Source organism: Melanerpes formicivorus, unplaced genomic scaffold (assembly GCF_026170545.1).
Source record: "Melanerpes formicivorus ecotype bairdi unplaced genomic scaffold, bMelFor1.0.p_v2 SCAF_50, whole genome shotgun sequence".
NCBI classification, from domain to species: domain Eukaryota; kingdom Metazoa; phylum Chordata; class Aves; order Piciformes; family Picidae; genus Melanerpes; species Melanerpes formicivorus.
Window position 1 is genome coordinate 5,118,664 of NW_027142402.1, and position 27,152 is coordinate 5,145,815.

General features: G+C 46.0%; 1 protein-coding gene across 7 annotated transcripts in view; it reads right to left on the reverse strand.

Moving 5' to 3' along the window:
* Positions 1–27,152, reverse strand: part of FYN (FYN proto-oncogene, Src family tyrosine kinase) — a 133,210-nt gene that overhangs the window by 37,603 nt on the left and 68,455 nt on the right. For 5 of the 7 annotated variants that reach the window (XM_068160558.1, XM_068160564.1, XM_068160563.1 and 2 more), the window contains exon 3: positions 12,367–12,500. The exons of the other annotated variants lie outside the window; for them this stretch is intronic. The gene's annotated coding sequence lies outside the window, so the exon portion shown is untranslated. The remainder of the gene's footprint in view (positions 1–12,366; positions 12,501–27,152) is intronic. 7 annotated transcript variants of the gene reach the window in all.

Here is a 27,152-nt window from a genome sequence, read left to right on the forward strand (position 1 = left end):
AGGACAGCCCAAAAGCACAGCAGGAGCTGTTCAAATCTCACCTCAAAACACAGAGAGGGACACTTAGCATGAGGCTCATGTTTAACTTTGCCAGCTACACCAGGGCTGACCTCACCTAAAGGCAAGACAACATTTTGCATTGCAGGAGCTCTGCATGACAGGCAGAAAAGCAGACATGATGAGCCCACAGCTATCAGAGCCCAGGAAGGTAGGGGAGAGTTATCAGATGGCACAACTCAAACCAAAGGAAGCACCTTTTATGCAGCATTGAGCTGAAGGGTAAAACCTGCTGGGAGCAGAACATGAGTTCTGTTTTCTTACCTTGAGTTGAGAAACTATAGGAAGTCCTGGAAGAATGAACATGTCCAATGCAGAGCATCACAAAGTAGATTTTGAACAGGAGGAAACCAAGAGAGCACAGCTTGGAAAAGGTTGCTCTAAGGTTTCTAATCCTTGTAATCTCTGGTACAGCACCCTCACAGGGCACTACCAGGGCCTGGGATAATCTCTCTTAATTTTAGATGCCTACCTGTCTCTGGGTGGAGGGGGACAGAGGGTGATTTGCCATAACTGAGAAGCAGCCCTGACAAGTTAGTTCTGTTGCCTAGCCTTGCTTTTCATTCCTGAGCTCTAACATTTTGTAATCCACTTCCTGGCATTGCTGAACTCTTTCCTATTGACTCAGGCTGAACCTAGATGCAAAACTTAAGTTTCTAAAGCCAGGTATGATGGATCCAGCAAATCACATGCTTGTCTAGATGCATTCTTGATCTGAACTGGTGGGGTGACTCTTAGATGCAACCTGGCAGGCAAACAACATCCTCTGAACACTGGGCTACAAGAAAGGCAGTGACAACAGAAAAATCATTAAAAATTAGACTTACTACAGACATGTTGTCCAGACTGCACAAGCAGGGAGAAAATGCAGGCAACAGAAAAAAATGTAACAAACATCCTACCCCCAGCCCCAATTTCTTTTCACATTCCAGCCAATATCTGTCACTCAAGGTAAATGAAAACCCTACCACAGGGAATCACAGCATGTTAGGGGTTGGAAGGGACCTCAAAAGATCATTGAGTCCAAATCCCCTGCCAGAGCAGGATCACCTAAAGTGAGTCACAGGAAGGCATCCAGGCAGGTTTTGAATGTCTCCAGAGAAGGAGACTCCACAACCTCTCTGGGCAGCCTGCTCCTTTATCAAATATTCTCATTTTCCTCTAGCTGCCAGCCTGACTGTTTTCCATGCCTTCCCTACCCCAACATCAACACAGGAAATTGGTTTTGACAGACTCCTGGGAGTCAGAAAAAGCATATTCCTCTGCTGCTAATGCTTGAGAAATTGTGCAGCAGCTTCCTGCCTGCCTGTGACAGTCCAGAGTCTGGATACCTGCTTCCTAAAGCTAAGCTGCCTAATTACAAAAATGAAAAAAGAACAAACCCAACCCTTCTGTTGAAGGCTATTTTCTACCATTTGAAGGTACCTGCAGTTATTCTACAGGCCTGTTCTGAAAAGCAAGCACCATTTTAATGTGTTTCCCTGCACTGCATAGCCTGCAGTTAGCACAGCTCTGCTGTCTCTTGCTCTTAAGCTTAACTTCAAAGTGTTCTTTTTGCTTTTCTTTATTTCAAGACATCACTTCCACACAGCAGAGTTTCCCTCACCAAGACATTTCAGTGTCTTCACACAGACACAAGGACTCCTGACTCTGCACTTGCTACCACAGGTGGCACAGCCTGGGGTTCCTCAAGAAACTAAAGTGACAACAGGTTGAGGGAAAGCTGTTTGCAGCCTGGAAGCTGCAAAATGGACTGCTTTTTGCTACTGCTGTGGCTGCAATACCAGCCTCTGCTCACCCTGCTAGCTGAGTTGGTGCTGGGGGTGCAGGGCACCATGCTGGGGTTCAAGGTTTTCCATCCCCAGGACATGCAGTGATTCCACATGAGCCTGCAGGGACCACAACACGTGGAGAGTGCCTGTCCAGCTTTGTATCAGCTGTGAAAAATTGCTTGTGGAGATCTCTAGGCTGCTTTTACCCATTTCAACAGCAAGGCAGTCAAGATCCCTCTGTCTGGAGATGTCAGAGATGAGGTTTTTCCAGCCTCTCTCAGAGCCAAGGAACCCCACAGGCAATGCCATGGAGCAAAGTAGGACCACAGGGAGGATGAAGACCTCATGGGGTGACATCTTATCATAGAATCAGTAAGGTTGGAAAAGACCTCAGAGATCATCAAGTCCAACCTGTCACCTAACACCTCCTGACTACTTAAGCCATGGCTTCAAGTGCCACATCCAATCCCCTCTGAAACACCTCCAGGGACGGCAACTCCGCCACCTCCCTGAGCAGCACATCCCAATGGCCAATCTCTCTTGCTGGGAAGAACTTTCTCCTCACCTCCAGCCTAAACTTCCTCTGACACAGCTTGAGACTGTGTCCTCTTGTTCTGGTGCTGGTTGCCTGGGAGAAGAGACCAGCTCCCACCTGGCTACAACCTCCCTTCAGGTAGTTGTAGAGAACAATAAAGTCTCCCCTGAGCCTCCTCTTCTCCAGGCTAAACAATCCCAGCTCCCTCAGCCTCACCCTGTGAGGACAGGGCTGTGCTCGAGGCCTCTCCCCAGCCTCATTGCTCTTCTCTGGACACATGCAAGTGTCTCAATATCCCTCTTAAATTGAGGGGCCCAGAACTGGACACAGTACTCAAGGTGTGCCTAACCAGTGCTGAGTACAGGGCAGAATGACTTCCCTGCTCCTGCTGGCCACACTACTTCTGATGCAGGCCAGAATGTCATTGGCCTTCTTGGCCACCTGGGCACACTACTGGCTCATGTTCAGCCAGCTGTCAATCAGTACCCCCAGGTCCCTGCTACCAGCACAGGCAGGTGGGAGGAAGAGATGAGTCTGGGAATCACTGTTTGGGCCCTGATGCACCTCTCAGAGTGTGGCTCTGGTGTGCAGAGAGCAAAATGCAGGCAAAGAGCAGATGCTGCATGGGAGATGCTACAAGGGAAATCCCAGCTTGAGAAAAAGGGCAAAGAGAGGAACAGGGAAGAGCCATTAAAGCAAACTGGTTAAAAGATGCAAGTCCTGGAATGTTGGCTTATCCACTTCAAAACAGTTCAGTGATAGCAGAGCTGGACTACTTAAAGAAGAATCTCAGCAACCTTTTTGTCAGCCTGCAAACCGACTTCCTTGTGAAACACTCTTGCCTCCTTTTCCTCTCCCAGCTGTTTCTCCTCTTCTGCTTTTCCCCCACGTGTTTCCATGGAAAAAAGGTAAAAAAGGAAAAAACAAAAGAATAAAAGAGAAGGGGGCAAGATGAAATCTGAGAGAACAGTGTGGGGAAAGAGGTTCAGCTTGAGCAGGGGCAAAAAAAAATAACCAACCAACAAACCACCTCCCCGAAACACGGGAAGATTTCACGTAGCAGTTTACAAGGGCTGACAAGACAGCCCCACACGCTTCATTTACACAGTGATGAGGAGGAAGTTAAAATGGCAAAGCAGCTGCAGAAATAAAATTGTTCATGGGATTAATTCTGCAAAAAAAAACAACCCCAAAAACCCAAACCACAAAAAATGAATGAACCAGGAGATGGCATACATCTGTACTGGTAAGTGTCAGGAAAATAAAGGGTTGAGGTTTTCTTTTTCCTATGAATAATATGAATAGAAAACCAGCAAATGATGTTTCTTGGGTTTTTTTTGGGGGAAGGTTTGTTTGGTTTTGGCTCCCTGTATTTTTTTGCTGCACACAGGGAAGGAGAATGTGATGCAAAGTGAATGACTGAGGAAAAAAAAGGCTTTTTCTTTCACTTGCCCTCTCCCACTCCGCCAGTGTCTAGACAATCCGTGTATAAAGGCTGCTTGATTGTAGCCTCTTGTAAGATGTGACAAAGGGTGTGACATGCAGGCATCTTTTCAAGCCCAGTGCCTGAAAGTTGTCTGCTCCTGGCTCAAAGAAACCAGCATCACAGGGAGCTGGCTAAATGCGAGAGGATACATGTGTGCATCTCCACGCTTCGAGTGATTTCAGCTAACTCAGGGGTTTCACAGACAATAAATATAACCTTCATTCAGCATTGGCCTTTGTGTCAATGAATGGATTCCAAAAAACTAACCTCCTTCAGTATCACAGAGCAGGCTTTTAATATCCTAAAGTCTCATCTCCCTGCACGTCAGCATCTGGCGCTGTGGAAGGCTGGAGTTCCTCAGCCAGCTCTGAGATCACCAAACAAAATCTGGAACTGTTTTACACTGAACTCCCCAGAGAGGAGCACACAACATTGTTTATCCAACATGCTGCACAACTTACAGGAAAGGAGCAAGATTTTATTCCCTTCCATCAGGAGAGGCAGCATTTCCCTGACGTGTGAGTTATGGCTCTCCTGCAGCATTATCATAATGTGACAGCAGTGGTGTTAAAAGGTGTGGAACTGGCCTAATTAAAATGAACTAATGCAAGCAGATTGAATGTGTTTATTTGAAAGCAGCGTTTTCATGGGCAAAACATGTGTTTTCATGAGCACATAAAACATTTACATGGTTTTAAAGACTTCCTTAGAGACAAATGAAAATAATCATTATGTGATTTGTCTCCTTTCTTGCCCTTGTTCTATTTCTTGGACTCCAATATTCACGTTGCAAGCAATCCTACATTAAGCTAACCTGAGCAGTAATTTCCTCCCCCATGGAAACATTATTCAACAAAGATATAAAATTAATTATGTCATTATTAATTATTTATACAGGCCTAGCACCTTAATTACTTTCAGTTCAGAAACAGATGAAGGCAAAGGAGATCTTAACACTGCTTTTACTATCACAAGTCACTCTCCTTCAGCTTTGCTAATGGCTCTCAATACAAAATGAAAGTCAAGGCAGAAACACTGGCCAAAGCCAGACATCCTCTCCATTCAGAAAAGCAAAAGCAGTCCTCTGTTAGCTAATGAAAGCTTAGGAAAAGCCCAGGGGCACCAGGAAAAGTCAATTGGTCATGCTTCAGTTTTCAAAGTTGCAATGTGGTATTTTAAAAGCAAAAGTTATTGATAAGCCATTGCTTAATCTACCTCCTGCAATTGTAAGCCATTAGGAGGAGATGGATGGGGGCAAGACTGGTGTAATTCCCTCCTTCAGAGCATCAGAAGTTTTTCCATAAGACTTTGCAACTCACAGCTGAAACTCTGAATTAGGGCAGCTTTTCAGAACCTGCTTTTTTTGTGTGTGGGTCCTCAAAATGTTTGAGAGAGGAGTACAGGGAGATGCAACTTATTCTGCAGCCTCCTATACATGCCATACCTTCTGTCCTCCAAGCCCTAGTGTAGGAAAGGAGGTCTCCAACCTGCTGAAAAGATGTGGAGCAGGTTCAGACCCAGCAGGGTGCATTTTCCTTCCTTTGGGTTTTCTCTGATTTCAAGGAACTTATTTCAGTGAAAGACATGAAAGAGACAGGCTGGATGACTGGTAACTGTCAGCTGTCTTTTTCTGACCAAATCTTGTCTGGAAAGCATCAGCAGGAAAGCTGAGTTAAGAAACAGTTATATTAAAAGGGAATCAGAAGAACAAAATCCTTGGCTTTCATTCAGTCTGTGGTGAACGTGCTTGTTAATCAAACCAAGGGTTGCAAGCAGCATGGCTATAAAAAGTATATGCTCCAAGGGATAGCTTCTTGGTGTTTTATGTTCTGCTGAAAGTGCCACAGAAGTTTCAGCCTGTGACATCAAATAAGCCAAACTGCATGAGCTATGGCAGGATTTCATATTCAAAATGCCACATTCTGAGTTACTGTGAAGATGCAGAAAGGACAGCACAGGCTTCCCAAGAAAAAGAACTACAAAAATTGTGGAGAGGCTGTAGTTCTCTGTGGAATGCCTCCTGCAGGCTGGATAGGGGGAACAATCAACACTGAAATTCACCCTGAAGTTGAAATGGCTTACTTTTTATGCCACTATTAGTAGCTCCCTGGGGAGAAAGTGATGGAGTATGTATTTTGAAACACAAGCCTAGGACACATTAACCCCCCCAAGTCTCATTAAAATCTTGTTCCCCCACTTTGGCCACTACAAGTCCTGAGGAAGGCATTCCAAGTTGGGCAACAAACAGGCACTTAAAACTAGTCCTATGTAGGTCAGTAATTCTCATGCTGCCTGCTTGCTGACCTCTCTTTGACTTCCATCTATGCTGGTGAGAGCATTTTGGATTTCCAGAATTAATTCTGTGTCAGTTTAAAGCTAACACACATTAAACATGAAACAAAACAGCAATGCTCACTGCATTAGTTTTATCTGTTAACTCTGGGACCTTTTAGAGGGCTGCCTTCATTTCAGCTTGACCAGTGATTCCACAGTTTGTAGGAATCAGAAAGCAGGGCAGAAAGATACAACAAACACTTTCAAATACTTCAGACTCTTGGGTGTTACTCATTATTTCCTCAGGCTTGTGAGTTACTATATATATAGACACAAACACACATACACAACATCATCTTTATACTACTGACCTGATCTAGAAAGAACAGAATTTTACTGCAATGTGATAGATCTGGTTCAGCCTTGAAAGAGACTGGAGACTGGGGATCTGTGCAGAGTGCCTGCAAATCTACATGTGCACCACACCTGTCATACTGCATTAAAACATATACATCAGAGAAGCAGCAGTAGCTGTCCTGTGACTATTAAAGATATGCAGGAAAACCTCACATGCACCACGTGGATTTGTGAACAACAGGTCAGAAACACCAGGGCAAAACTTCAAGTCAAGTATGATCAATGACTGCATTGAAACAGTGCTTTCAGGAGGAAAACAGCAGTGAAAAATGCCTGAGCTGCATTTGAGTCTTTGAAGAGAGTCCTTTAACATTTCACTCTTGGATTCTGCTTTAGTGGGCTGAGCAGAGAAATCTCAGCAGTTTAACTGCCTGTTTGTCTGCAGCAGCCAAAAGTCAGGACACTGCCCAGTGTCAATGGCCATCTGTGGCTGGAGGAGTAGTCATGGATGAGCTCCTGCTGCCATACCGTGCTGGCTCAAAGCAAATGTCTTTTACAGTGCTGGAGTGATCTCACTATTGTTTCTTGTCAGCATAAAGTTGCTTTGGAAGTCGTCTACAGTGGTGGCAGAAAGGATTCAGGAAAAGGAGCAGCTCCTGCTGCCATGAGAAGAGCAGACCCTGCAAGAAGCTTTGAAGTGCCATGTTCTGCCCTGCTGTTCCTCCCCATTTACTGAATGACTGAGGAAGCAGCCCTGGAACGACAGCTTCTTGACACTAAAGATGATGCTGAAGTTGTAACATGTCTGCAAAGCACAGCACTGTGATCACCTTCCACCTTTTCTCACTTTGGGACTTGAATTAAAAGTTAGTTATGAAAGATGAAGATTTTATCTTCTTGCCAGCCTTGGAGGGCAGCTCCAGAGAAGAGAAGGTGCATGCTGAAAGACTGCACTGGACTACAGCCAGACCCTTGACTTCAGCTTTCCACGGGCCAGGGTGGGTGGGCACTGAATGCCAGAACGAGATAGCAATGAATGTCCTGATAAACAGATCCATCATCCTGCTGGTGGTGTGTGGTCCCTCTCCAGCAAGAGATTTATTACAAGCTAGACAATCTATTTTTTAATCTATAAATCCATACAATCTATTTATTACAAAATAGAGAGGGAAAATGAAATCAATCTTCTAGCCAGGCAGGAGGGACAATAACTGTGTCCACCTGCAGTGGTGGTCTGAGGGACAGTTGTGGTGGTGGGGGGGACTGGCCAGTAGCTGGCTGGAAGGGAAGTCACCTGTATTAGCACAATGGGCCTGGTTAAGTAGCCATAATCAAGAGCTCCCCAATGCAAATGATGCAAAGAAAGGAGACAAGGCCTCCATACTGCCTACAAAACGACACATTGCCACCCTTTTAGGTTTCTGCAGCTTCTCTGCCAGCTCAGCCTGTGAATGCCATGTGAATGGCATTCAAAACCCAGTGAATTCTTTTCCACCCTCTGTGATACAGCCCTTTCAGCAAAATCAAACCAGAACAAAACCTAAGAAGCGATTAAAGCAGAGTCTCACCCTGCAGTCTCTTACAGTAACAATAACTGAGTTGTCTCCTACTGTCTCAGGGCTTTTATGACTTGGAAAAAAAAAAGATGCCCTAGAAAAACACAGCACAGGAAGATCAGTTCTGAGGAGTTCTTTTGCCACCATCATCCAACTTCACTTGTAATCTGAAAGAAAGGAGCTTACATGGAGCTAACTTGAGAGGGAGGGTCTGCAGGATTCACACTCATCAACCAAAGAGCAAGTCAGACTCAAAACTGCACTCAGGCTTTCTTTCTGCCTGCTTAAAACGAGGGAAAGGAAGCTTTGAAATGAACAGCTAAAGGTAGCAGCTAAAGGCAGTCATTCTGCCCCTGTACTCAGCACTGGTTAGGCCACATCTTGAGTCCTGTTGTCCAGTTCTGGGCCCCTCAGTTTAGGAAAGATGTTGAGATGTTGCCAAAGAAGGGCAACAAAGCTGGGGAGGGGTTTGGAGCACAGCCCTGTGAGGAGATGCTGAGGGAGCTGGGGTTGCTTAGCCTGGAGAAGAGAAGGCTCAGGGGAGACCTTCTTGCTCTCTAAAACTACTTGAAGGGAGGTTGTATCCAGGTATGGGTTGGTCTCTTTTCCCAAGCAACCAGCACCAGAACAAGAGGACACAGTCTCAAGCTGTGCCAGGGGAAGTTTAGGCTGGATGTTAGGAAGAAGTTCTTCACAGAAAGAGTTGTTGGCCATTGGAATGTGCTGCCCAGGGAGGTGGGGGAGTCACCATCACTGGGGTGTTTAGGAAGAGACTGGATGCCATGGAAGAGACTTGGTGCCATGGTTTAGTTGATTAGATGGTGTTGGATGATAGGTTGGACTCAATGACCTCAAAGGTCTTTTCCAACCTGGTTAATTCTATAGTTAAACCCTCCAAAGGATGGGTCTGATTCTGAGTAAGACAGGAGAATGCCATGTGAATACAGCAGTGAGATTTCAAGCTGCACTCCTCTTTCATCAGGCTGCTTGCGGTGACTGTTCAGGAGCTCAGAGAAGGGGGGGAATGGTCTGCACAAGCGTTTGGAGCTAATGTGCCTAAATGTTAAAGTGCCTTTTAAGCAGACAAATTAGAAAACCTGTATCAAGAGCACCACTGCTGCAAATGCCAGAATGGCTTTACCTTGAAAAGAGAAGAAGTGAAACAGTGTCACCACTGATTTCCCCTTTCTTTTCCCCTACCTTTAAGAGAACAGAGAGATGATTGCAGGTTGATTCGCACTGTTCTGATCACCCCCCCTCCCCTTTTCCCTTTCAATTCTTATTTTTAGACTCTCCCCAGGATTAATGGATGTTCATCTGATCCACAGCATGGGAGCAGCACAGAGCTGAATGTAAAATGGGGAATCAGGATGGGCAAGGGGGAAAGGGAGCAGTACAAGTTCAGCCTGTTTGGTTCTTTGCAATAGCTATGAGGCACAAAGATTGCTTCCAAACCCCCTCATTGCTCCCTCTCCAGCCCTCTCTGCCTGTGCACAAACAGAACCAACCTCCTCTCTGCCTTGTCTGATTTCTGTTTGGTGACTGAAGAACTCAAGAGGATGTGACAGGAAGGAAATGGGAGTGAGCTGACTCTCAAATCAGGAGATGATTTACTTTGAGACCATTCCTGACACCGTTCCCTCCTGAAGGGGCTCTGCTCTCACCTAGGTTGCTACTGCTAATACTTCAGAAGTGTTATTTAAATTCCCTATTTGTCCAGTTACACTGGGGAAAAGAACACTCTCTGTACTAAACAGGAGCAAATGTTTGCCTGTGGCCAGCACACAGAGAAATCCCCAATCTTCTCACCATCACTTTAGACAAGGTGGCAGACACATTGAGTGGAAGGCCAGTGAGCAATCCGAGTGCTGGTGGTACTGACTACATCAGTAACAGGAAGATGTGAACATTCTGCCTACATCTACACACAAAAAAGCACTGCTAGTGAGACCTGTTCTCTCAAACCCTGCTGTTGCCACTGTGGTTTCAGTGTGGGGCAGCTTTGGTAAGTGTCTGAATGGGTTAAGTTTCTTCTGAGCAGACCAAAACCTGCTGTGCTCTAGATCTGTGATCTTTGTTCCTCCCTTTGCCTCTGCAGTGAGTAGGCTGGAATGGGTGAGAGGTTTGGAGAGGACACAGCTGTGACAGCTGTCTACATGACATACCACATCTATGTGGGCTGCACCAAAAGAAATGGGGCCAACATACTGAGAGAGGTGACTCTACCACTCTGCTTTGCTTTGGTGAGACCTCTCCCTGAGTACTTGTCCAACTCTGGGGCCCTCAACAGAAGATGAATATGGGCCTGATGGAGAGAATCCAGAGGAAGGCTACAAAAGTGATCAGAGGGCTGGAGCACCTCTCCTGTGAAGACAGGCTGAGAGAGTTGGGGCTATTTAGTGCATGTTTGATCTGTTTTTAAGCTTTATGTCCACATCTGAGAGCGAGTGGAGGTGACAATTTGATTTGGGGAGCAGTTCACAGCACAATGACCACAATGGGAAGAGCTTGTGGGATGCAACTAAACTCCACCACACTCAGAGCTAAACCCCATAGTGGTCACACCCTCCCATGCCACATGCTGCAGAACCTGCTGTCTTGTCCCTGCCCCACCAGGGACAGTAATGGGCAGAAGCTGCAGTGCTGACACAAGCACAGCTGACTGCTGGTTCTATGATGTAGCTACACCTGAACTGCTTTTGAGTCAACTGTGGTTCAGCAGAGGAGTCAGACAGTACCTGCTCTAGACCTTGTCTCTGTAGGGAGAGATGCTCACAAACCAGAAAGTTTCTGGTTGTTTAGTCAGAAAGGGAACAGCAAATAGCTAATTTTGTCTGTGGCCAAATCCAGACTAGTAAACACTTATGCAATACATGAACGTGCCCTCTACATATACACACAAATTAAAATCACAGTGCATGCTTTCTGAGAGGCAACTTCACAAAACTATGGCAAATGGAAGTCAAATCAGGCTGAAGACAGAACACACAGAAAGTTGCTGACATCTGCAAAAGTATTCAGACCTTCCCTATATGCCTACAGTGTTACAACCAAGAAAAGAAGTCTGGGCTAGATAAAAATAACACACAATGGAAGAAAAAACACCCCACAACCCAAAATAAACAGCTGGTAAACCCACCAGGGAAGTGAAAAACCCCAACATATAGAATCTTATACACAAACCAAGCACATTAAAAGGGAGAGGAAGAGATATATATAAAGGGAGCAAGAAGATATGAGGAAAAATTAAGGCAGAATCAGATATATAACTACTTCTTTTTCTAACCTGAGTATGAAAGGCAAATCCTGAACAATAAAAGTAGGAGAATCATTCCTAACAACAGTGGCAGAAGTTATTCAATCAATATTTCTGATCAGCACCCAGGTAAAAGGCTGATGATCTGTTTATGATGATGATGAATTAACTTCCCATCACAGCAGCCCCTGGAGAGGGGATGTTAAGCAGCAGACAGGGGATTGGGAGTGCTGCAGATTAGTTGCTAGGAATAAACTTGTCTCAGAAGGTTCTAGAGCCTCAAAGCTGCTACTGCTGCACCTAAAGCAGTTCTAATTCCCTGGGGAAGGACCAGAGGTAGGAGGAAGGCTCATGTTGGGCCACTGTTTAAGAAGGGTAAAAAGTAATGACAGGGCAGTTGGCTGAGTTTGTAGTACTTTGCACAGGTTAGAATAATCAACATGGGACTCAATAAGATCTTTAAACAAAAACAGCTCTATAATTAAAGTCACTTAACCTGGCTTTAAGGAAAACAGATCCTGTCAAGCTAATCTGGCAAAAAAATTCCAAGTTCACTTGAGGAAGGCAGCATTGTTGACAGCTTTACAAGTCATAAGTAATTTGACTTGCTCTGTAGCACCTCTTTATGGAGAAACTGAACACTTTGAAGCTTGTATGGAGTGTCTCCATCTGTACATGAAGGCCAGGACTTGAGAGGTGGGGAGCACTCTGCGAGGCCAGGCAACAATCTCCAAGCTCACTTTAAAGTGAAGTCACTTCTGAGCCCACAATTACATTAAATGTATTAAAAAGCTGATAAATGAAGGAGGCCAAAATGCAACTGTAAATGGGAAACTGTTCATTAGCCAACAGATGGTTTCCTGTTGGGTTCCCACAGCTATTGGTGATCATCCCTTTACTATTTAATAGCCTTATCAGGAACCTGGATTAATGTTATTGTGGCTAGACACGAGACTAGTGACAGCAAAACCTAAACAACGAAAGGACAAGCCTGGCACAGAGCAATTGTGCTCTGCAGGAAGATGGGAGAAACCAGCTGAGGTGTTAGAATAAAGAACACAGGCTGTACTTACAGGATGAGAGGGAGAGAGAGGACTCTATCCTCCAAAGCAGAGACTGAATATGAGACCAGGGGTCCTGGGAGGCAGTCAGCTCGACATGAATTCCCCACAGAAGGCTGCGGCCAAGAGGGCTAACGTGAGCTCAGCTGTACAAACAAATGAAAATCAAGAGATGAGTGGGTAGGTTACAGTGACACTGTACTTGGCCCTCCTTCCTATGCTCTGTGTATAATGCATCAGGTTCTGCTGCTCCATTCTTCAAATAAAGCGTTGGAAAAATTGGAAAAGCGTTCAGAGGGCAGAAATTAAAGAGCTGAGAACACTGGCCAGCAGAAGGCTTTGTTAGAAACAGCAAGCTCAAAGGGAATTCTCTTATTCACAGCACAGGAGAATTCATATGGGGAATGGATTTGCTAAGAGCAAGCCTGAATCTAGCAGGGGCGGAAAATGCATTGGAACCAGAAGCTAATCCAATCCAGAGTGTGAACAGGTGATTTTGGGTTGGTTTGCTTTTCCAGAAACGATCTGTTATGGGCAGTTAACCAGCAATTAACCCTCCAGTACCCCAGGGTGTGAAGCACTGCCCGTCTCTGCAAAGCTGTGAAAACCACCACCCTTGATTGAAGGAGACACACCCACGCAGCTCAGGCTATTAGGCATGAAGCAGGAAGTCCTGGCTCCACACAAAACCTCAGTGTGCAAGTTCCTCACACTGAGATGCCAAGGAACCAAGTTCTAGGAAACTAGTGGGGTTTATACCAGCTCTGCCGCTGAGGCAGTGCCTGTGACTCCTTGCCTCAGCAACTCACTTGATCTGCTGCCTGCTCCTGCCACCATGTCCCAGGGATTTACCTGGGATCCCATCTCAGGATCCCCCAGCCACAGACGGTGTTCTTGCAGAGTAAGGCTGAGGGAAGGAGTCCTCCATATCTCTCCCAACTTTACCCTTTGAGATGAATTGATGGACTAGCTAACTTCTTCAGGAAAACAAGCTAGGAACTTTAAGTGGGGTGAGTGGACATGAGAACCAATTCCACAAGCACCTCCCAGCTCACTCAGGTATCTGTTGCGTCTTCTCCTTCCTTTTTACCCTGCTGAGTGAACTGGGTGCTGCCAAGTAAGATTTTAGCTATGTGTCCCAAAGATGGAGTCTAGCAGGTGGGCTCCTAAGTACCATGCACTCAGCAGAGGTCCATGGCTACTGAAATTGCTTTAAAATAGTAAGAAATAAGTCAGCTGTGAGGGTTGTCCTTTGATTCCAGACACACAGAGAAGGAATTTAAATGAGAAAATGTGAGACTAATCCCATCTGGGTCTGTAAGTCACCCAGACCAGACACAGAAATGGTATGGAATCTAATGCAATGAACCCCAGAAGTGTCACTTTCACAAATCTCAAGAGGCATCATTGACCTGAGGCTGGCTGCAGTTTCTGCCCCAATTCCAGTTTAATGTATTCCTGTCTGACCCCCAAGCGACCGCGCTGCTGGAGAACACACTAAGAAACAAACGCAGGCAATTGCTTTGACATAATCCTCTTGGACGCAGGCAGAGCGAATGTGCTGATGTCAACAGAGACCAGAGAAGAGTTTCACCCAACCTCCTTTCTCCACTGAGGAAAACAATGAGAGAAAACAAAGCACAACCCAAAGCCCAGCTAAACACATGCCTACTGCTCAGCAGCAAAACTGAGAGATGCTCTCTAAGAAATGAGAGAGCCAAGACAACTGCTTCTCAAGAACCATTTGGATGTACACACAGCATTTTATTTATAGCTTAAATCGAGAGGACTTCTGCAGATAATTGATTCTATGCACGCAACACGCAGCACAAAACATCTGCCTATAAAGAGTAGTCATCTAAAACCACAGGCACAGCATAATTCAGTCCCTCATGGCCCACACAGTACATACAGAGGAGCTCCAAGACAACCTGCATCAGCGTTGCAATGTTGAGGAAATAGGGGTTCCAAGACCACCAAGCATCAGGAATTACCTAACACTCTGGCCCCTGGATCGTGTGGTGTCCTGCTGCTTGAACAAACATGCAGGAAGAAAACATTGGAATGGCTGCTCTAGACAGTCAGGGGACAAAGGCTAATCAAAATTACAACTGAGGGTCCTAAAGAACTCCTTGGCCTTCTTGTGCTGTCATGCTTACTTTTAGAAGCATTGTTTCAAGATGATAGAATAGAATAAACCAGGTTGGAAGTGACCTTCGAGATCATCGCGTCCAACCTATCATCCAGCACCACCTAATCACCTAAACCATGCAATCAAGCCTATCAAGACCCTACCAAGTCTCCTCCTAAACACCTCCAGTGATGGTGACTCCACCACCTCCCCAGGCAGCCTATTCCAATAGGCAATCACTCTCTCTGTGTAGAATATCTTCTCATACTAGGAACTGACTTTACCACCTACACTGACTCCTGTAAGGTCTTTGACATGGTCCCCTACAACATCCTTCTCTAGTGGAGGATGTCCCTTGTCCAGGGTGGGAGTGTTTGACTAGATGACCTTTAAAGGTCCTTCCAACCCAATCTGTTCTCTGGCTGATGATTCTCTTATTAAATTGGATTCCCACCTCTGTGGCTGCTCTCAGGATAAGAGGGTGGTGCAGTCAGTGTAGCTGGAACTTAACAGGGTTGGGTGATCAGCTGGACTTGACAATCTTGGAGGTCTCTTCCAACCTGGTTGATTCTGTACTTAATGGTGCTGAAAGACAGCTTGTGGGTTACTCATATTACTGTAGACAGAGAGAAACAAAGCACCTGCCCTCTAGGATTCACAGAATCACCAAGGCTGGAAGAGAGCTCAAATATCATCAGGTCCAACCTGTCACCATAGACCTCATGACTAAACCATGGCACCAAGTGCCATGTCCAATCCCCTCTTGAACACCTCCAGGGATGGGGACTCCACCACCTCCCTGGGCAGCCCATTCCAACGACTAACGACTTTCTCAGTGAAGAACTTTCTCCTCACCTCAAGCCTAAACTTCCCCTGGCACAGCCTGAGACTGTGTCCTCTTGTTCTGGTGCTGGTTGCCTGGGAGAAGAGACCAACCCCCTCCTGGCTACAACCCTCCTTCAGGTAGTTGTAGACAGCAATAATTTCTCCCCTGAGCCTCCTCTTCTCCAGGCTAAACAACCCCAGCTCCCTGAGCCTCTCCTCACAGGGCTGTGCTCGAGGCCTCCCTCCAGCCTCATTGCCCTTCTCTGGACACATTCAAGAGTCTCAATGATCAAGGCACACGGAAAAGAAAGGACAAGATACCACCTGATTTTGCCTAAATGCATAGATGATACAAGACTAAAAGCAGGAACCAAATGCAGCCAGCTCTCTACCCTGCCACTTGTCTGAGAAGTGCAAGTTCATTCCTTCTCCCATGCTGCAGCGCCGCAGTTGTTATGACAATCACAGCACTTATGTAGCTCACGCTCAGTATCTTTTCAGAGCATGAGACATTCAATCATCTGCCAGCTACAAACACTTCCCTCTAAACATGCTCATCTGACTCCAGCTTTCAGTGGCAGCAGGTTATCAGTTGTTTGGCTACTGTGGGCCGCTACAACAATTTTTTTTTTGCAACAGGAAGCGTGTGCTCCGTACGCAAGAGCACTACACTTACAAGAAATAATGCAGGAAAGTGAGCTAATTTCTATGCTGCTTCCTTCCTTCTGCAGTGTGCTGCAGTGAGATGTTTGTTCCAATACACAGACACTAGTTCAAGGCCAAGATTTTATTTACCCTGATCCTACAAAACACAGCCAAGCTGCAATCCAGGCACCTCAAGCTGTTGGACTGCATTCACATTCATGGAGGTGAAATTTCTCTTTCCCTGCCTTGTCCACGACTGGATATCTGCCTGTCAGCACCAGACTTTTAAAGCTCCTGTGAATTAGGAGCACTTCCCCAAGACACAGACAGTACATCAAGCAGGAAGCATCCATTCTGAAGGGTCTTTGTTGTGGCCCTGAACCTCAGACTGTAAGAAAAAGGCCATTGTGCTGCTTTTAGGGAAAGAACACAACTGCACAAAGCGCTGCACCCATCCATGGGCATCACCCTGCTGCCTCTGCTGGACAAAGAAACGTGGCTGACTGCTACGCTTCACTTCCCTGCTTCTGCAAAACCAGACTTCAATTTAGGGAGTCTGAGGCAGCCCTTTAAGAGCCAACTTTCAAGCACTCTCTTATACTCATCCTATTTATTACTGTGACTGAAGATACATGTAGGCAATAAATTATAAATGGCCACATGCAACTGCCTCTGCCTGTGAGCTAAAAGCTGGCAGGGGACTCTGCACTGCTCCAGGGCCAAATCTGCACCAGGCAGGCTGCTGAGTTTGGGGAGTTTTGAGCACCAGTGGATTTACAAGCTGACCAGTCAGTGCTGACTGCTCACTGCTGAGGTTCTTGGGAAGGGATAAGCAGATGGGTCAGGCAAGGCCAGTACTCTGAGCTGGTTGGTATAGCTGTGGAAATAACCCAGACTTCAGTTGTTCTATGCCTTCCATGCTGTTCTAGCACCACAAACCAATAAACCATCAAAACTCTTCCCCAGTCTTATCCTGCATTTTTGGTGAGATGACAGGACTAACTCTCTTTCATCTTTATGTGTTAGAGGGGTAGGGGAGTTAAAAATATAAAGCTGCCTTTGTTTTGTTTCTGGTGTCAGCAGTGTGCAAGGCAACACTGACTCGGAAATGCAGAAGGTTTCCCTAAGGCTGGGCTGGAGCTTCTGCTTTTTGTTTGCATTTAGGCATTTAACCATCTTCAGTGAAGATTTCCTTGAGTGTGAAAAATGAAGCTGCATCTTTGCTTCTGCATATTCATAGTATCATAGTATCAGTCAGGGTTGGAAGGGACCACAAGGATCATCTAGTTCCAAACCCCCTGCCATGGGCAGGGACACCCTGCACTAGATCAGCCTGGCCAGAGCCTCATCCAGCCTGGGCTTAAACACCTCCAGGGACGGGGCCTCGACCACCTCCCTGGACAACCCATTCCAGGGTCTCACCACTCTCATGGTGAAGAACTTCCTCCCTCTCTTTTTTTTTTCCCTCTCCTTTTTTATTTTCCCCTTTATTCCACCCCCAGCAGTTTCTCAGATGCCAGGAGCACAAATGTAAGCAAAAGAAAACAGTCCCCATCTCTGTCAGCTTCCCAGCACTGTATTTTGTGTGCTGCTGCTTTTGTTTTCTTGCAAGTTCAGCACTGCTTTAAATGGCAGCACCCTGGAGTCCCCCTGCCCCCAACAAGTGATACATATTAGTACATCTGTTTTCTCTGTAAAGTCTTTCTGCATTCTTTGCAGGGCACAGGAAGGATGTGGGCTCCTTTTCACATTCAAATGAGGCAAATTAGCCTCTGCCTGGTTTCTACAGTATAATGCTTATTTTACATTTAAGCGTGAGAACAGAGGAGGAAATCAAACCCAACAAGTTAGGTGGGTTACAGGTTTCATTTTGGTGAAGCCCCTCTCAGCCTTCTTTTGCAGACAGCTTTCCCCAGTGTGTGATTTCAGGATGGGGTTCAAAAGTTTAGGAGTGTAAAAGCAACCAGAGAGTTTGCACAAAGAAATTGCAGCCACGGATAAATAAAACATGAGAAAAGGCTGAAAATGCCAACCTGAATCAGCAGGGCTCAGGCAATCCCAGAGGATTCAATGCCAACCTGGATCAGCAGGGCTCAGGCAATCCCAGAGGATTCCTGGAGTGAGTGGCTGGCGACAATGGGAAATGCTGTGCTGGGCCTTATACTTGCACACAAGGATCAGGAGGTGTGCAGGGCAGGGGCAGCATGGGCTGTACTGACCAGCCCATTCCAAATTCACAACCCCCACAAAGAACAGACTTTGGCCTCTTCAAGATGTCTGCTTAGAAGCACCCTGTGGGATACAGCCCTGGAGAAAACAAAGGGTCCAGGACAGCTGATTGATTTTCAAGGATCACCTTCTGCGAGCTCCAGAGCAATCCATCTCAACGTGCAGGGAGTCAGCTCAGGCAGCAGGAGGCCCACAGGGATGTTGGACAAAGAGCACCTGACTAAACTCAAACATGAAATGGAAATGCACATGAGATAGAAGCAGGGTCAGATAGGTTTACAAAAGCCAAAGCCCACCTGGAGCTGAATCCAGTGAGGGCTGTCAAAAGCAGTAAGAAGGAAGGGCTGCTTTCCACAGGTCCTGCAAAAGGGTCCTGCTGCTGAATGGGACATCAGTGGTCTACCCCACAAGCTGGTGCTAGGGCCAATATTATTTAACCTCTTCATTAGCTGTAATAGTATAGATCTATATGATGGCAAAGAATAAATTCTCAGATGGTTTGGGAAGAGTGGTTGACATCCCGGATGGTTGTGCTGCCATTCACAGGTACTTTGAAGGGCTGCTGAAAGGAGCCAAGAGGAGCCTCACGAAGCTTGACAATGGGAAAAGCAAAGTTGTGCACCTGGGGAGGAAGAGCCCCATGCTGAGGTTGGCCAGCTAGAAAGCAGCTCTGCAGGAGACAAGCTGGGTGTTCCTGAGGACACCAAGCTGGACATGAGCCAGCAATACTCCCTTATGGCAAAGGTGGCCATCAGCATCCTGGCCTGCATTAGAAACAGCACTCCCAGTAAGTCGAGGAAGGTGATCCTTCCCCTTTACTCAGCACTGGTAAGGCACACCTGGAGTGCTGGATTCGTTTGGGGGACTCCTGAAAATCTGAGGCTCTCCAGTACAGAAGAGACATGGCCACATTCAAATGGATAGAGCAAAAGGCCACAAAGATGGTTCAGGGTCTGGAGCATCCCTCCCATGAGTAAAGGCTGAGAGAGATGAGACTCTTTAGCCTGGAGAAGAGAAAGCTCAGGAGGATCTTATTAATATGGATAAATACCTCAAGGGAGCCAGTAAAGGAGATGAGCCAAGACCTCCCAGTGGTGCCCCATGACAGGCAATGGGCACAAATTAAAACACAGCAAATGCTTTTTAAACATAGCAACCCCCCCTTTTTTTTACTGTGAGGGTGTTGAACACTGGCACAGGTTGCCCAGAGAGGCTAAGCAGTCTCCACTGCTGGAGCTAACAGGGCTGGACAGGGCTTTGAGACACCAACTCCAAGTCAGCTCTGCTTTGAGCAGAGGGTTGGAGTAGATGATCTCCAGAGACCCTTTGTAATCCCAGCAATTTGTGATTCTGCCAGCTCATATGCAGACCTGCTGCACTGACTAAAATCCTCCTCTGGCTGCTTTTGGAAACTGGAGACAAAGGCAGCAGTTCAGGTATGTAATCAAAGCAGGGCAGGGAAATGGCATGGTCCAAATTCCTGCTTCTTTCAGGATCTGTGCTCAAATCCAAGTAGTAAAGCTAAGAGACAGAAGAAAACCTGAACAACTGCTTGGTAAACTGTGGTTTACCACAGGCAGTTAGAAGTAGGTGGAAATTCAACAGAGAGCTGTTATGCTACAGCAAGCTCTGGTAGACTTTGTGCATGCTCTGTGTGAGGTAACAAGCTCCATAGACAGGCAGCTGCTCTGGAGTACTTGGGTGCTGTAAGCGTGCATTGATGGCAACCTCCCAGGACAAACAAGCCCTTAGTACTGCTGACAGTCATGTGCTAGGTTTGACAGGTTTTACTGAGAGACCTGGAGGAAGTTTTGGCTCACCTCCTAATGCATGGAAGTGCTTTATCCAGCTCGGCTGCATCCTCATCCGTGGTTTTGAGAAGCACCAGTCTTACAGCAACCAAGGGGCTGTGTCCTTGGCCAGGAGATCTCCAAGACCCATGGCTGAATTCCCCCTTCTGCTCACACACCACCCTTCAAAACTAGTTGTTTTTTTCTTGGTTTTCCCCCTGGTCTGACCTCAGTCACTGTACAATGACCTCTTGTCCCAGCCTGCATGAGCACAGCCCAGCCATGGCCTCCCACTCATCCTCATGGGAGCCCTGAAGCCTGCTCTGGCCTCAACAGGGAGGTCACAACAGAGCAGCAATAATTCTTGCTTCCTTGGTGCTGACATGGGTTTTCCAGACACATGGCTACCCAGAGCACACAACATCCACTGTTCTAACTCTCCTCTCTCCCCTCCAAAGCCAAAGGCATCCAAATGGATTAGTCTTGCAGGGTACAACAGGAATGGGGACACCATTATGCATGTTGGCCTCAACTCCCCTTCTTCTTGCTCTCTCCTTAAAACAGCAGCACAAAGCTTCAGCTCAGAGACCTAGAATAAAGGCAATGCAGTCTGGGTTTAGCTTCAGACTTCCCCCAAAGCCTGAGCTTGCTCAGTGTCAGGCTCTGGCTGTGCTCAAGCAGCAGGAGCAGCGAGGATGCTTGATCAGATCCTGATGCCTTTAACAGTGGCTTACTCAAAAAGTGTTGTGCCAAAGGGGTCTGTGGAGGGGCCTGAATAATTCAGAACATTATTGGGGGGGGGGGGGGGAAAGAAGGCAAGTGAAAATATATTTTAGGCATCCTAGGAATAGCCAGCTTCTCTCTACTGAGACAGCCACAGCCCTTGTAATCCATAATTTACATTGTAGCCTGTTCAGATAATGAGATTTATTATTCCTGTCACATGTCCTTTCTGAAGATGCTGGGAGGGTGTGGGAGAAGGAAGAGAGAAAATTAGTTATCAGTCACTACTTGCCAAGAGTAGATTAAGCACTCTAGAGTTAGACATTCATGTGTAAGTGACTCAAGGGAGTTTCACCTATTCTTTTTCTCCTAGTTTATACTTTTCTCCTCCTGTCTCATGTCCTTTTGTTCTCCTGTTGCTCTTGGTCACAGCCTGCCTGTGATGGATGAGGTGGTGAGTGGTGAAGTTCTGGATTTTTCCCTTTCACCATGAGATTTCTTTTGCACTCCCTTTTTCCCTTTTCCCAGACCTCAGAGCATGCCTGACTCCTGGGAGCAGAGCAGAGACCAAGAATAGAGTTAATCTTTAGCAGTGTGATAAAAATCACTCTCACACAGACAACTGGAGAAGGATTTCAAAAGAGGTGTTGTGCCAAGCACCTGATAGCAAAACCTGAAATTGATGCCAACCCACACCTTCCTGCTCACAGACACAGCCTGCTCATTTGCTACCCACCCAGCACTCCTTCTTTACTAATTCTACCTAGAACTATCATCTCAGTCAGCACTGAGCATACTCTTACACCAAAATGTGCTGTGCTTTCAGAGGCCACTATTTCCACAACAAAGCATCAAGCACTGCCACACTATGAGTGGGGTCACCTCAGAAAGCTGGTGAGGGAGCTTTTAGGGTGTCAGGTAGTGATAGGATTGAGGGGAATGGGTCAAAACCAGAAAGGAGTGGGTTCAGATTGGATGTTAGGAAGTTATTCTTCACTGTGAAGGTGGTGAGACACTGGAACAGGTTGCCCAGGGAGGTGGTGGAAGCCTCATCCCTGGAGGTGTTTAAGGCCAGGCTGGATGTGGCTGTGAGCAACCTGCTCTAGTGTGAAGTGTCCCTGCCCATGACAGGGGGGTTGGAACTGGATGATCCTTGTGGTCCCTTCCAACCCTGACAATTCTCTGATTCTATGATCTCTTTTTCCCCCCTCCCTTGGATAGAGTTAGCAAATGCACATTAAGCAATCAGATTGGAGGCATGGACAGGAGAACAGGACACATGGAAATTTGATACCTTTGGTGCAATCAGTCTAAGACACTGAGGAGTGTACAGGTGAGCTAAGCAGCTGGGGAGGGAGGAGAGAAGAGGGCAGCATGAGACGCAGAAAGGACTAGCAGCTTGCACTCTTAATCCTGGAGTGCCAGCTGGCAGCTACATGTTGCTGGTTGCGTGTGGGCTGCGAATAGAAGAGAGGAGATGAGCCTTTAGGGGAGGAGCTGTCTGATAAATCATTAATGAATGAAAATATGAAGTAATCTGTCTGCCTAGAAGGCAGACTTGTCTAATGATGAGGATGATGGACTAGGAAGGCAGAGATGAGGATCCTGTCCCCCCCGCAAGACCCCTGGCACACCAGCTCCTTTTGCTCTGCCTAAGGACACACCCCCACGTCCTTTCTTCACATCGACACAGAACCCCCAGGATCTAGGTGAACACACCAAGATTTAGAGCAGGCTTTTGTGATGGCTGCACCCTCAGCTTCTCTTTTGTTGCAGGCAGCACACAAAGAACCAATCTCCCTTCTCACAGACAGCTTTCACTAAACCAGAGCTCTCTTCCAAAGCCATAACAAACCCCAGCCCGACCTTTCGCCAGCGCCAGTGGCATTTCATTTCAAATCGATTAACTCCATGCACAGCACCACTCACCCAGGGGTATTCTGTTTTAGTCATCAGACTATTGGTTAGAAACACAAGGGTATGCCTGGGTGTGGACAGGGAGAGGCTGCTTTCTCTTTGCTCTCTGAAATCAAGAGGAGAAAAAGCTGCAGAAGTGATGCTGAAAGGTGTGTTGGTGGTTCTGGGGATAGTTGCAGGGACACCAGACACAGGCAGCCAGGAAGTGTTGAGCTTGTCAGGGGAAGGGGCAGGAGGTCAGCTTGGTTTCTTTTGCACAAAGACCTAGCAGGATGTGTCATGCAGCACAAAATCAATACAGACCCTGCATGAAATAGTAATCATTGGGTTTGTACAGTTCTCAGGCTTATTTGGAAAGATCCTCACAAAGGTGTGTCCCAGACTGTGTGAAAGCTTTCACTGTCTTCTCTTTGCTCTATCTTAAAACCCCCTGAATGTTCAGGAATTAAAATGGTTTTAAAATAAACACCTAAGTAAGACAGGGCACAGAACAATGTGAATCCATCTAATGCTAGTACATATGAGAGTTAAGAGACAGAAGGGCTTTATCAATCAGTGTCCTTACACTCATGATTTTCCAGAGCAAGTGATGAGTAGATTGCAGCAGAAACCATAAATAGAAGACACATATGGCCATGACAGAGCCTATGTGCACAGAAAATTAACCAAGTACCTGAGCAGGGCTGTGGAATTTAACTGCAAACCTATTTGCAACACTGAAGTCCAGTTTAATTAGCCTGCCAAAGGCCCATGAGCCACAACAAAGTTATTACCATTCACCAAGGGACCTGTTCAGGCAATTTTACAAGGAAATTGCCTGTGCCTATCTAATTGCTAAGAAGTAACTAAAATTACCTTAGACCTGAAAAGACCAACAAAGAAGAAGAAGGAACCTCAAAGAAGAAGCTTCAAAAGGCTGTTCCTGTAAATCACAACCACGGTAGCTGGAGGATGAGCTCCCTGGAGAGGCTACCAGTCACAGTCGAGCAGTTTTCCACCCAGGACAAACATAATGCAGGTGAGATAAGCTTACACCACACAGAAGTAGGATTTTCTCACACATGTGAGCCTTCTACTGGTTATTGAATGCATTTACATGCTAAGTGGGCTTTGTAAATTATCCACTGATGATGTCATACAGATTTAAATAATCTCTGCTCTTTGCAAGCCATATCTGGCACTCTAACAGCCTTTGCAGAAGGTTTAACTGGGCTCTATTGAAGGATCCTGTTTTTAAGGGGTGGTGGTGGTTTTTTTTTAATCACAAGATGAGCAACAACTATAAAATTCAATGAATGGATTGGGAGGGCTTTAGACATTTCCAGATCCTTGCAGGAAAGCAATACACAGCGTCAGAGGGAATTACTTCTGTGAATTACAGGGAGTTCAATGGGAGACTGCTACAGCTAAGCTTGTTAATACCACAAATGCACAGCATTACCTGTCAAATAACCACAGGAAGACCTTTGGCCAGTCACTTACTAGCTGATGTCTTGCCAAACTGACCAAGAACAGCCTGGGTGTGAGGAGGAAGTTGTTCACCATGAGAGTGGTGAAGCCCTGGAATGGGTTGTCCAGGGAGGTGGTTGAGGCCCCGTCCCTGGAGGTGTTTAAACCCAGGCTGGATGAGGCTCTGGCCAGCCTGATCTAGTGTGGGGTGTCCCTGCCCATGGCAGGGGGGGTTGGAGCTGGATGATCCTTGTGGTCCCTTCCAACCCTGACTGATACTATGATACTAACAGGTTTCTACCAGCACTGTAACCCACAGCTACTTTGATGCTAAGTATGGATTGCCATCCTTTCAGTCTGTGCACCCCTCACCTGCTGATTTGCTCATGTGTTCTGGGTTTAAGGAAACAGACAAACCAAACAAACTCCCTTCACACTCCCTCCCCCACTCCACTGACACATCTGACTGGGACAGATGACCTGGATTCAAACTGGTTAAATACAAGCAAGGGCAAGTGGCGAGCAGACAAAACAAGCTCCAAGGGGATTTCTCTCAGACTTTCACAGTTTCCCAGTGCTTCAGCAAACCCTGACTTGCAGAGCACATTACATTTGCTGCTCCTCTTGTCCAGTATCATTAGAGAACTGTCTGTCAAAGAACAGATTTCTACCAGAGCTGACTATCAACCCAAAGAAACTCTACAACTAATTGCCAGCTGTGCCTGGGGTGTCTTCCTCTTCCACCACAGAACTGAAAAGCCTTTTATATGTGTGTGTATATATATATTATTTTATATACTCTCTCTAGATATTATTTTATACACTATTTTCTTGTTTTAAAACAAGGAAAGTTTTTGTCTGGGTGACAAACAATAGTCTCTCCAACCTACAAGAGCCTAGAGCTATACCTTAAAACTCCTGGAATTTATCCCAAACAAAGAAAAAGAAGATAGCAAGACACTGACTACAGTCAGAGACAGCTTCAAAAAGAGGAGAAATATTCAGGGGAAGAAATTAAAATTGCTGGTTACACTGGCAGAGAAGCAGCAGTGATAATTTGACAATCTACCAAGCAGCATACTTGTCTTTGAGTGAAGTGTGTCTTCAGCATGCTCTTACTTTCTCAGGGTGGGCAAAAGGGTGCTGCAAGCAGCTCCTTAATCTAACACAAGCTTCCCCTCCACTTTGCCAGCTTTGGATGGTGCCCTCTCTCATCTGAAACACTTGGCTTATAAATGGTCTGATCCAAAAAGGAAAATGAAGATACATGCTGTCATGTACAACTGTTTATGCTAATCCCCCAACATCATCTAATGACATCCAGGAAAAGCTGGTGGTTGGACTCAAACTAAGCCTCCCTGTGTAATTACAAACAGACAGAGGGCAAAACCCCAAAGCAAAACATTTAAAGAAGCAAAGAGAACAATCCTGAGCTCCTGCAAAGGCATTCAGCAGATAGCAAAATGGTCATAAAGGATATCTTAAAAATAGGACTCTGGATGTTGCATAGTTTCCCCAGCCAAAAAAAAATCTACCACTTCACTCAAAACCAAATTTGTTTCTCAGTGTTTTGACATGTTTGGCATAATCACCATGGCAGAAAACAATGAGAAGCCTACAGCACCCATCAGCTGTCACTCCCGATGTTTTCTGTGTGTCTACAATGTATTTGGAGATACATTGCTCTATGGATAGAGAAGAATTCCATGTAATGGATAAGGCACTGTAGTGACCTAAATATTTCTCATCAAAGGATATAAAGGGAAAGAAATGGGGGGGAAGAGGGAATGATGTTTGATAGCAAACAGCATGCAGAGAGAAACAAATACTCTACCATTGTAAATTAGCAAAGGGGAGGAAATGGACAAAAACTCCTAAGTGCCACATACAGCCAAGAAATACCAGAGCAAAATGGTAAAATCAGTTCCTAAAGCAATGACCAAGTTCAATTACAGCCAACCAGACTCAGCACCCACCACAGCAACGGGTGCTGGTGTGCCTCAGCAACCACTAACTGTAAGCACACTGTATTGTAGCTTGGTGTAAGTTCCTGCTTGAAGATAACCCAAACTTTTTAACTGTAGCCAAGCAGCAAAAGAGGACAAGAAATGATGTGAACTCCTGGTTCCAAACTGTGCAGTTAAAATTTCTTCCCACAGAGTCTTCTTGCTAACTAGCATCTTAACTGCATGAATGGGAAGGGTTGTTAACCAAGAACCGAAGCAGTTAACGTTTCAGGTCACATCTAAGATCCATGCATATTCAGGCTCTGAAAAGCCTCCTGGTATTCCTGCTTTTATCCTTCTGCCTGTAAAGCTGCTCCCTTCAGTTAGGGTGATTTTTGTACAAGATAAAATACAAGGTAAGAAATGCAGCCTGATTTTTAAGAGAGGCAAAACTTGTGCAGGTAAGTCAATACAATCTGAGAGGTTATTACAGGGTTACAATCTGAGAGGTCAGAGGGTTATTACCACTTTGTATAGGAGTAGAAAAGCAGGATTCTAGGATTCTCAGCACAGTGTTCACAATCCTAGCAGGCTGAGCTAGCAGACTCTGCATTTCTCACAACTGCTGTTGCCTGACATGATCAAGGACACACACAATCTTTAAGGCTTTTCAAGCTTTTGCCATTTCAAAGCAGATTTCTCCCTGCCTTGCAATAATAAATGGGTTGGGCAAGAATAGCATTTACACAGTTGTCCCCTTTCTTATTTTCTCTTCCCTAAAAACAATAGGAGCAATACAACTTGCTGTGTTAGGTACATTCCTAGAGGTGGGCAGAGAAGAGGTATAAAGGTCAGCAGGACAAAACATTATTGATTAGAAGGCTGTATAAACCTCTGCTGGCTCTGAGGTTTTCAGGGTGTTTTCTTCAGCGTGAACACAAACTGCTCATGAATTCAAGCTCACTAAAATTCACCATCAGTGATTTTTCCCAATGACATGCCTTGGGAAGAGCTCACTCTCCCAGACCAGTGGAGGCTGCGAGGGACTCCTTGGAGCCCATGAACACTGTTCGCCATTGCTGGCAGGGCTGCTGCAGAATGATGCAGAGTGCTCCATGACAGAGCATTTGGTAGTAATATACC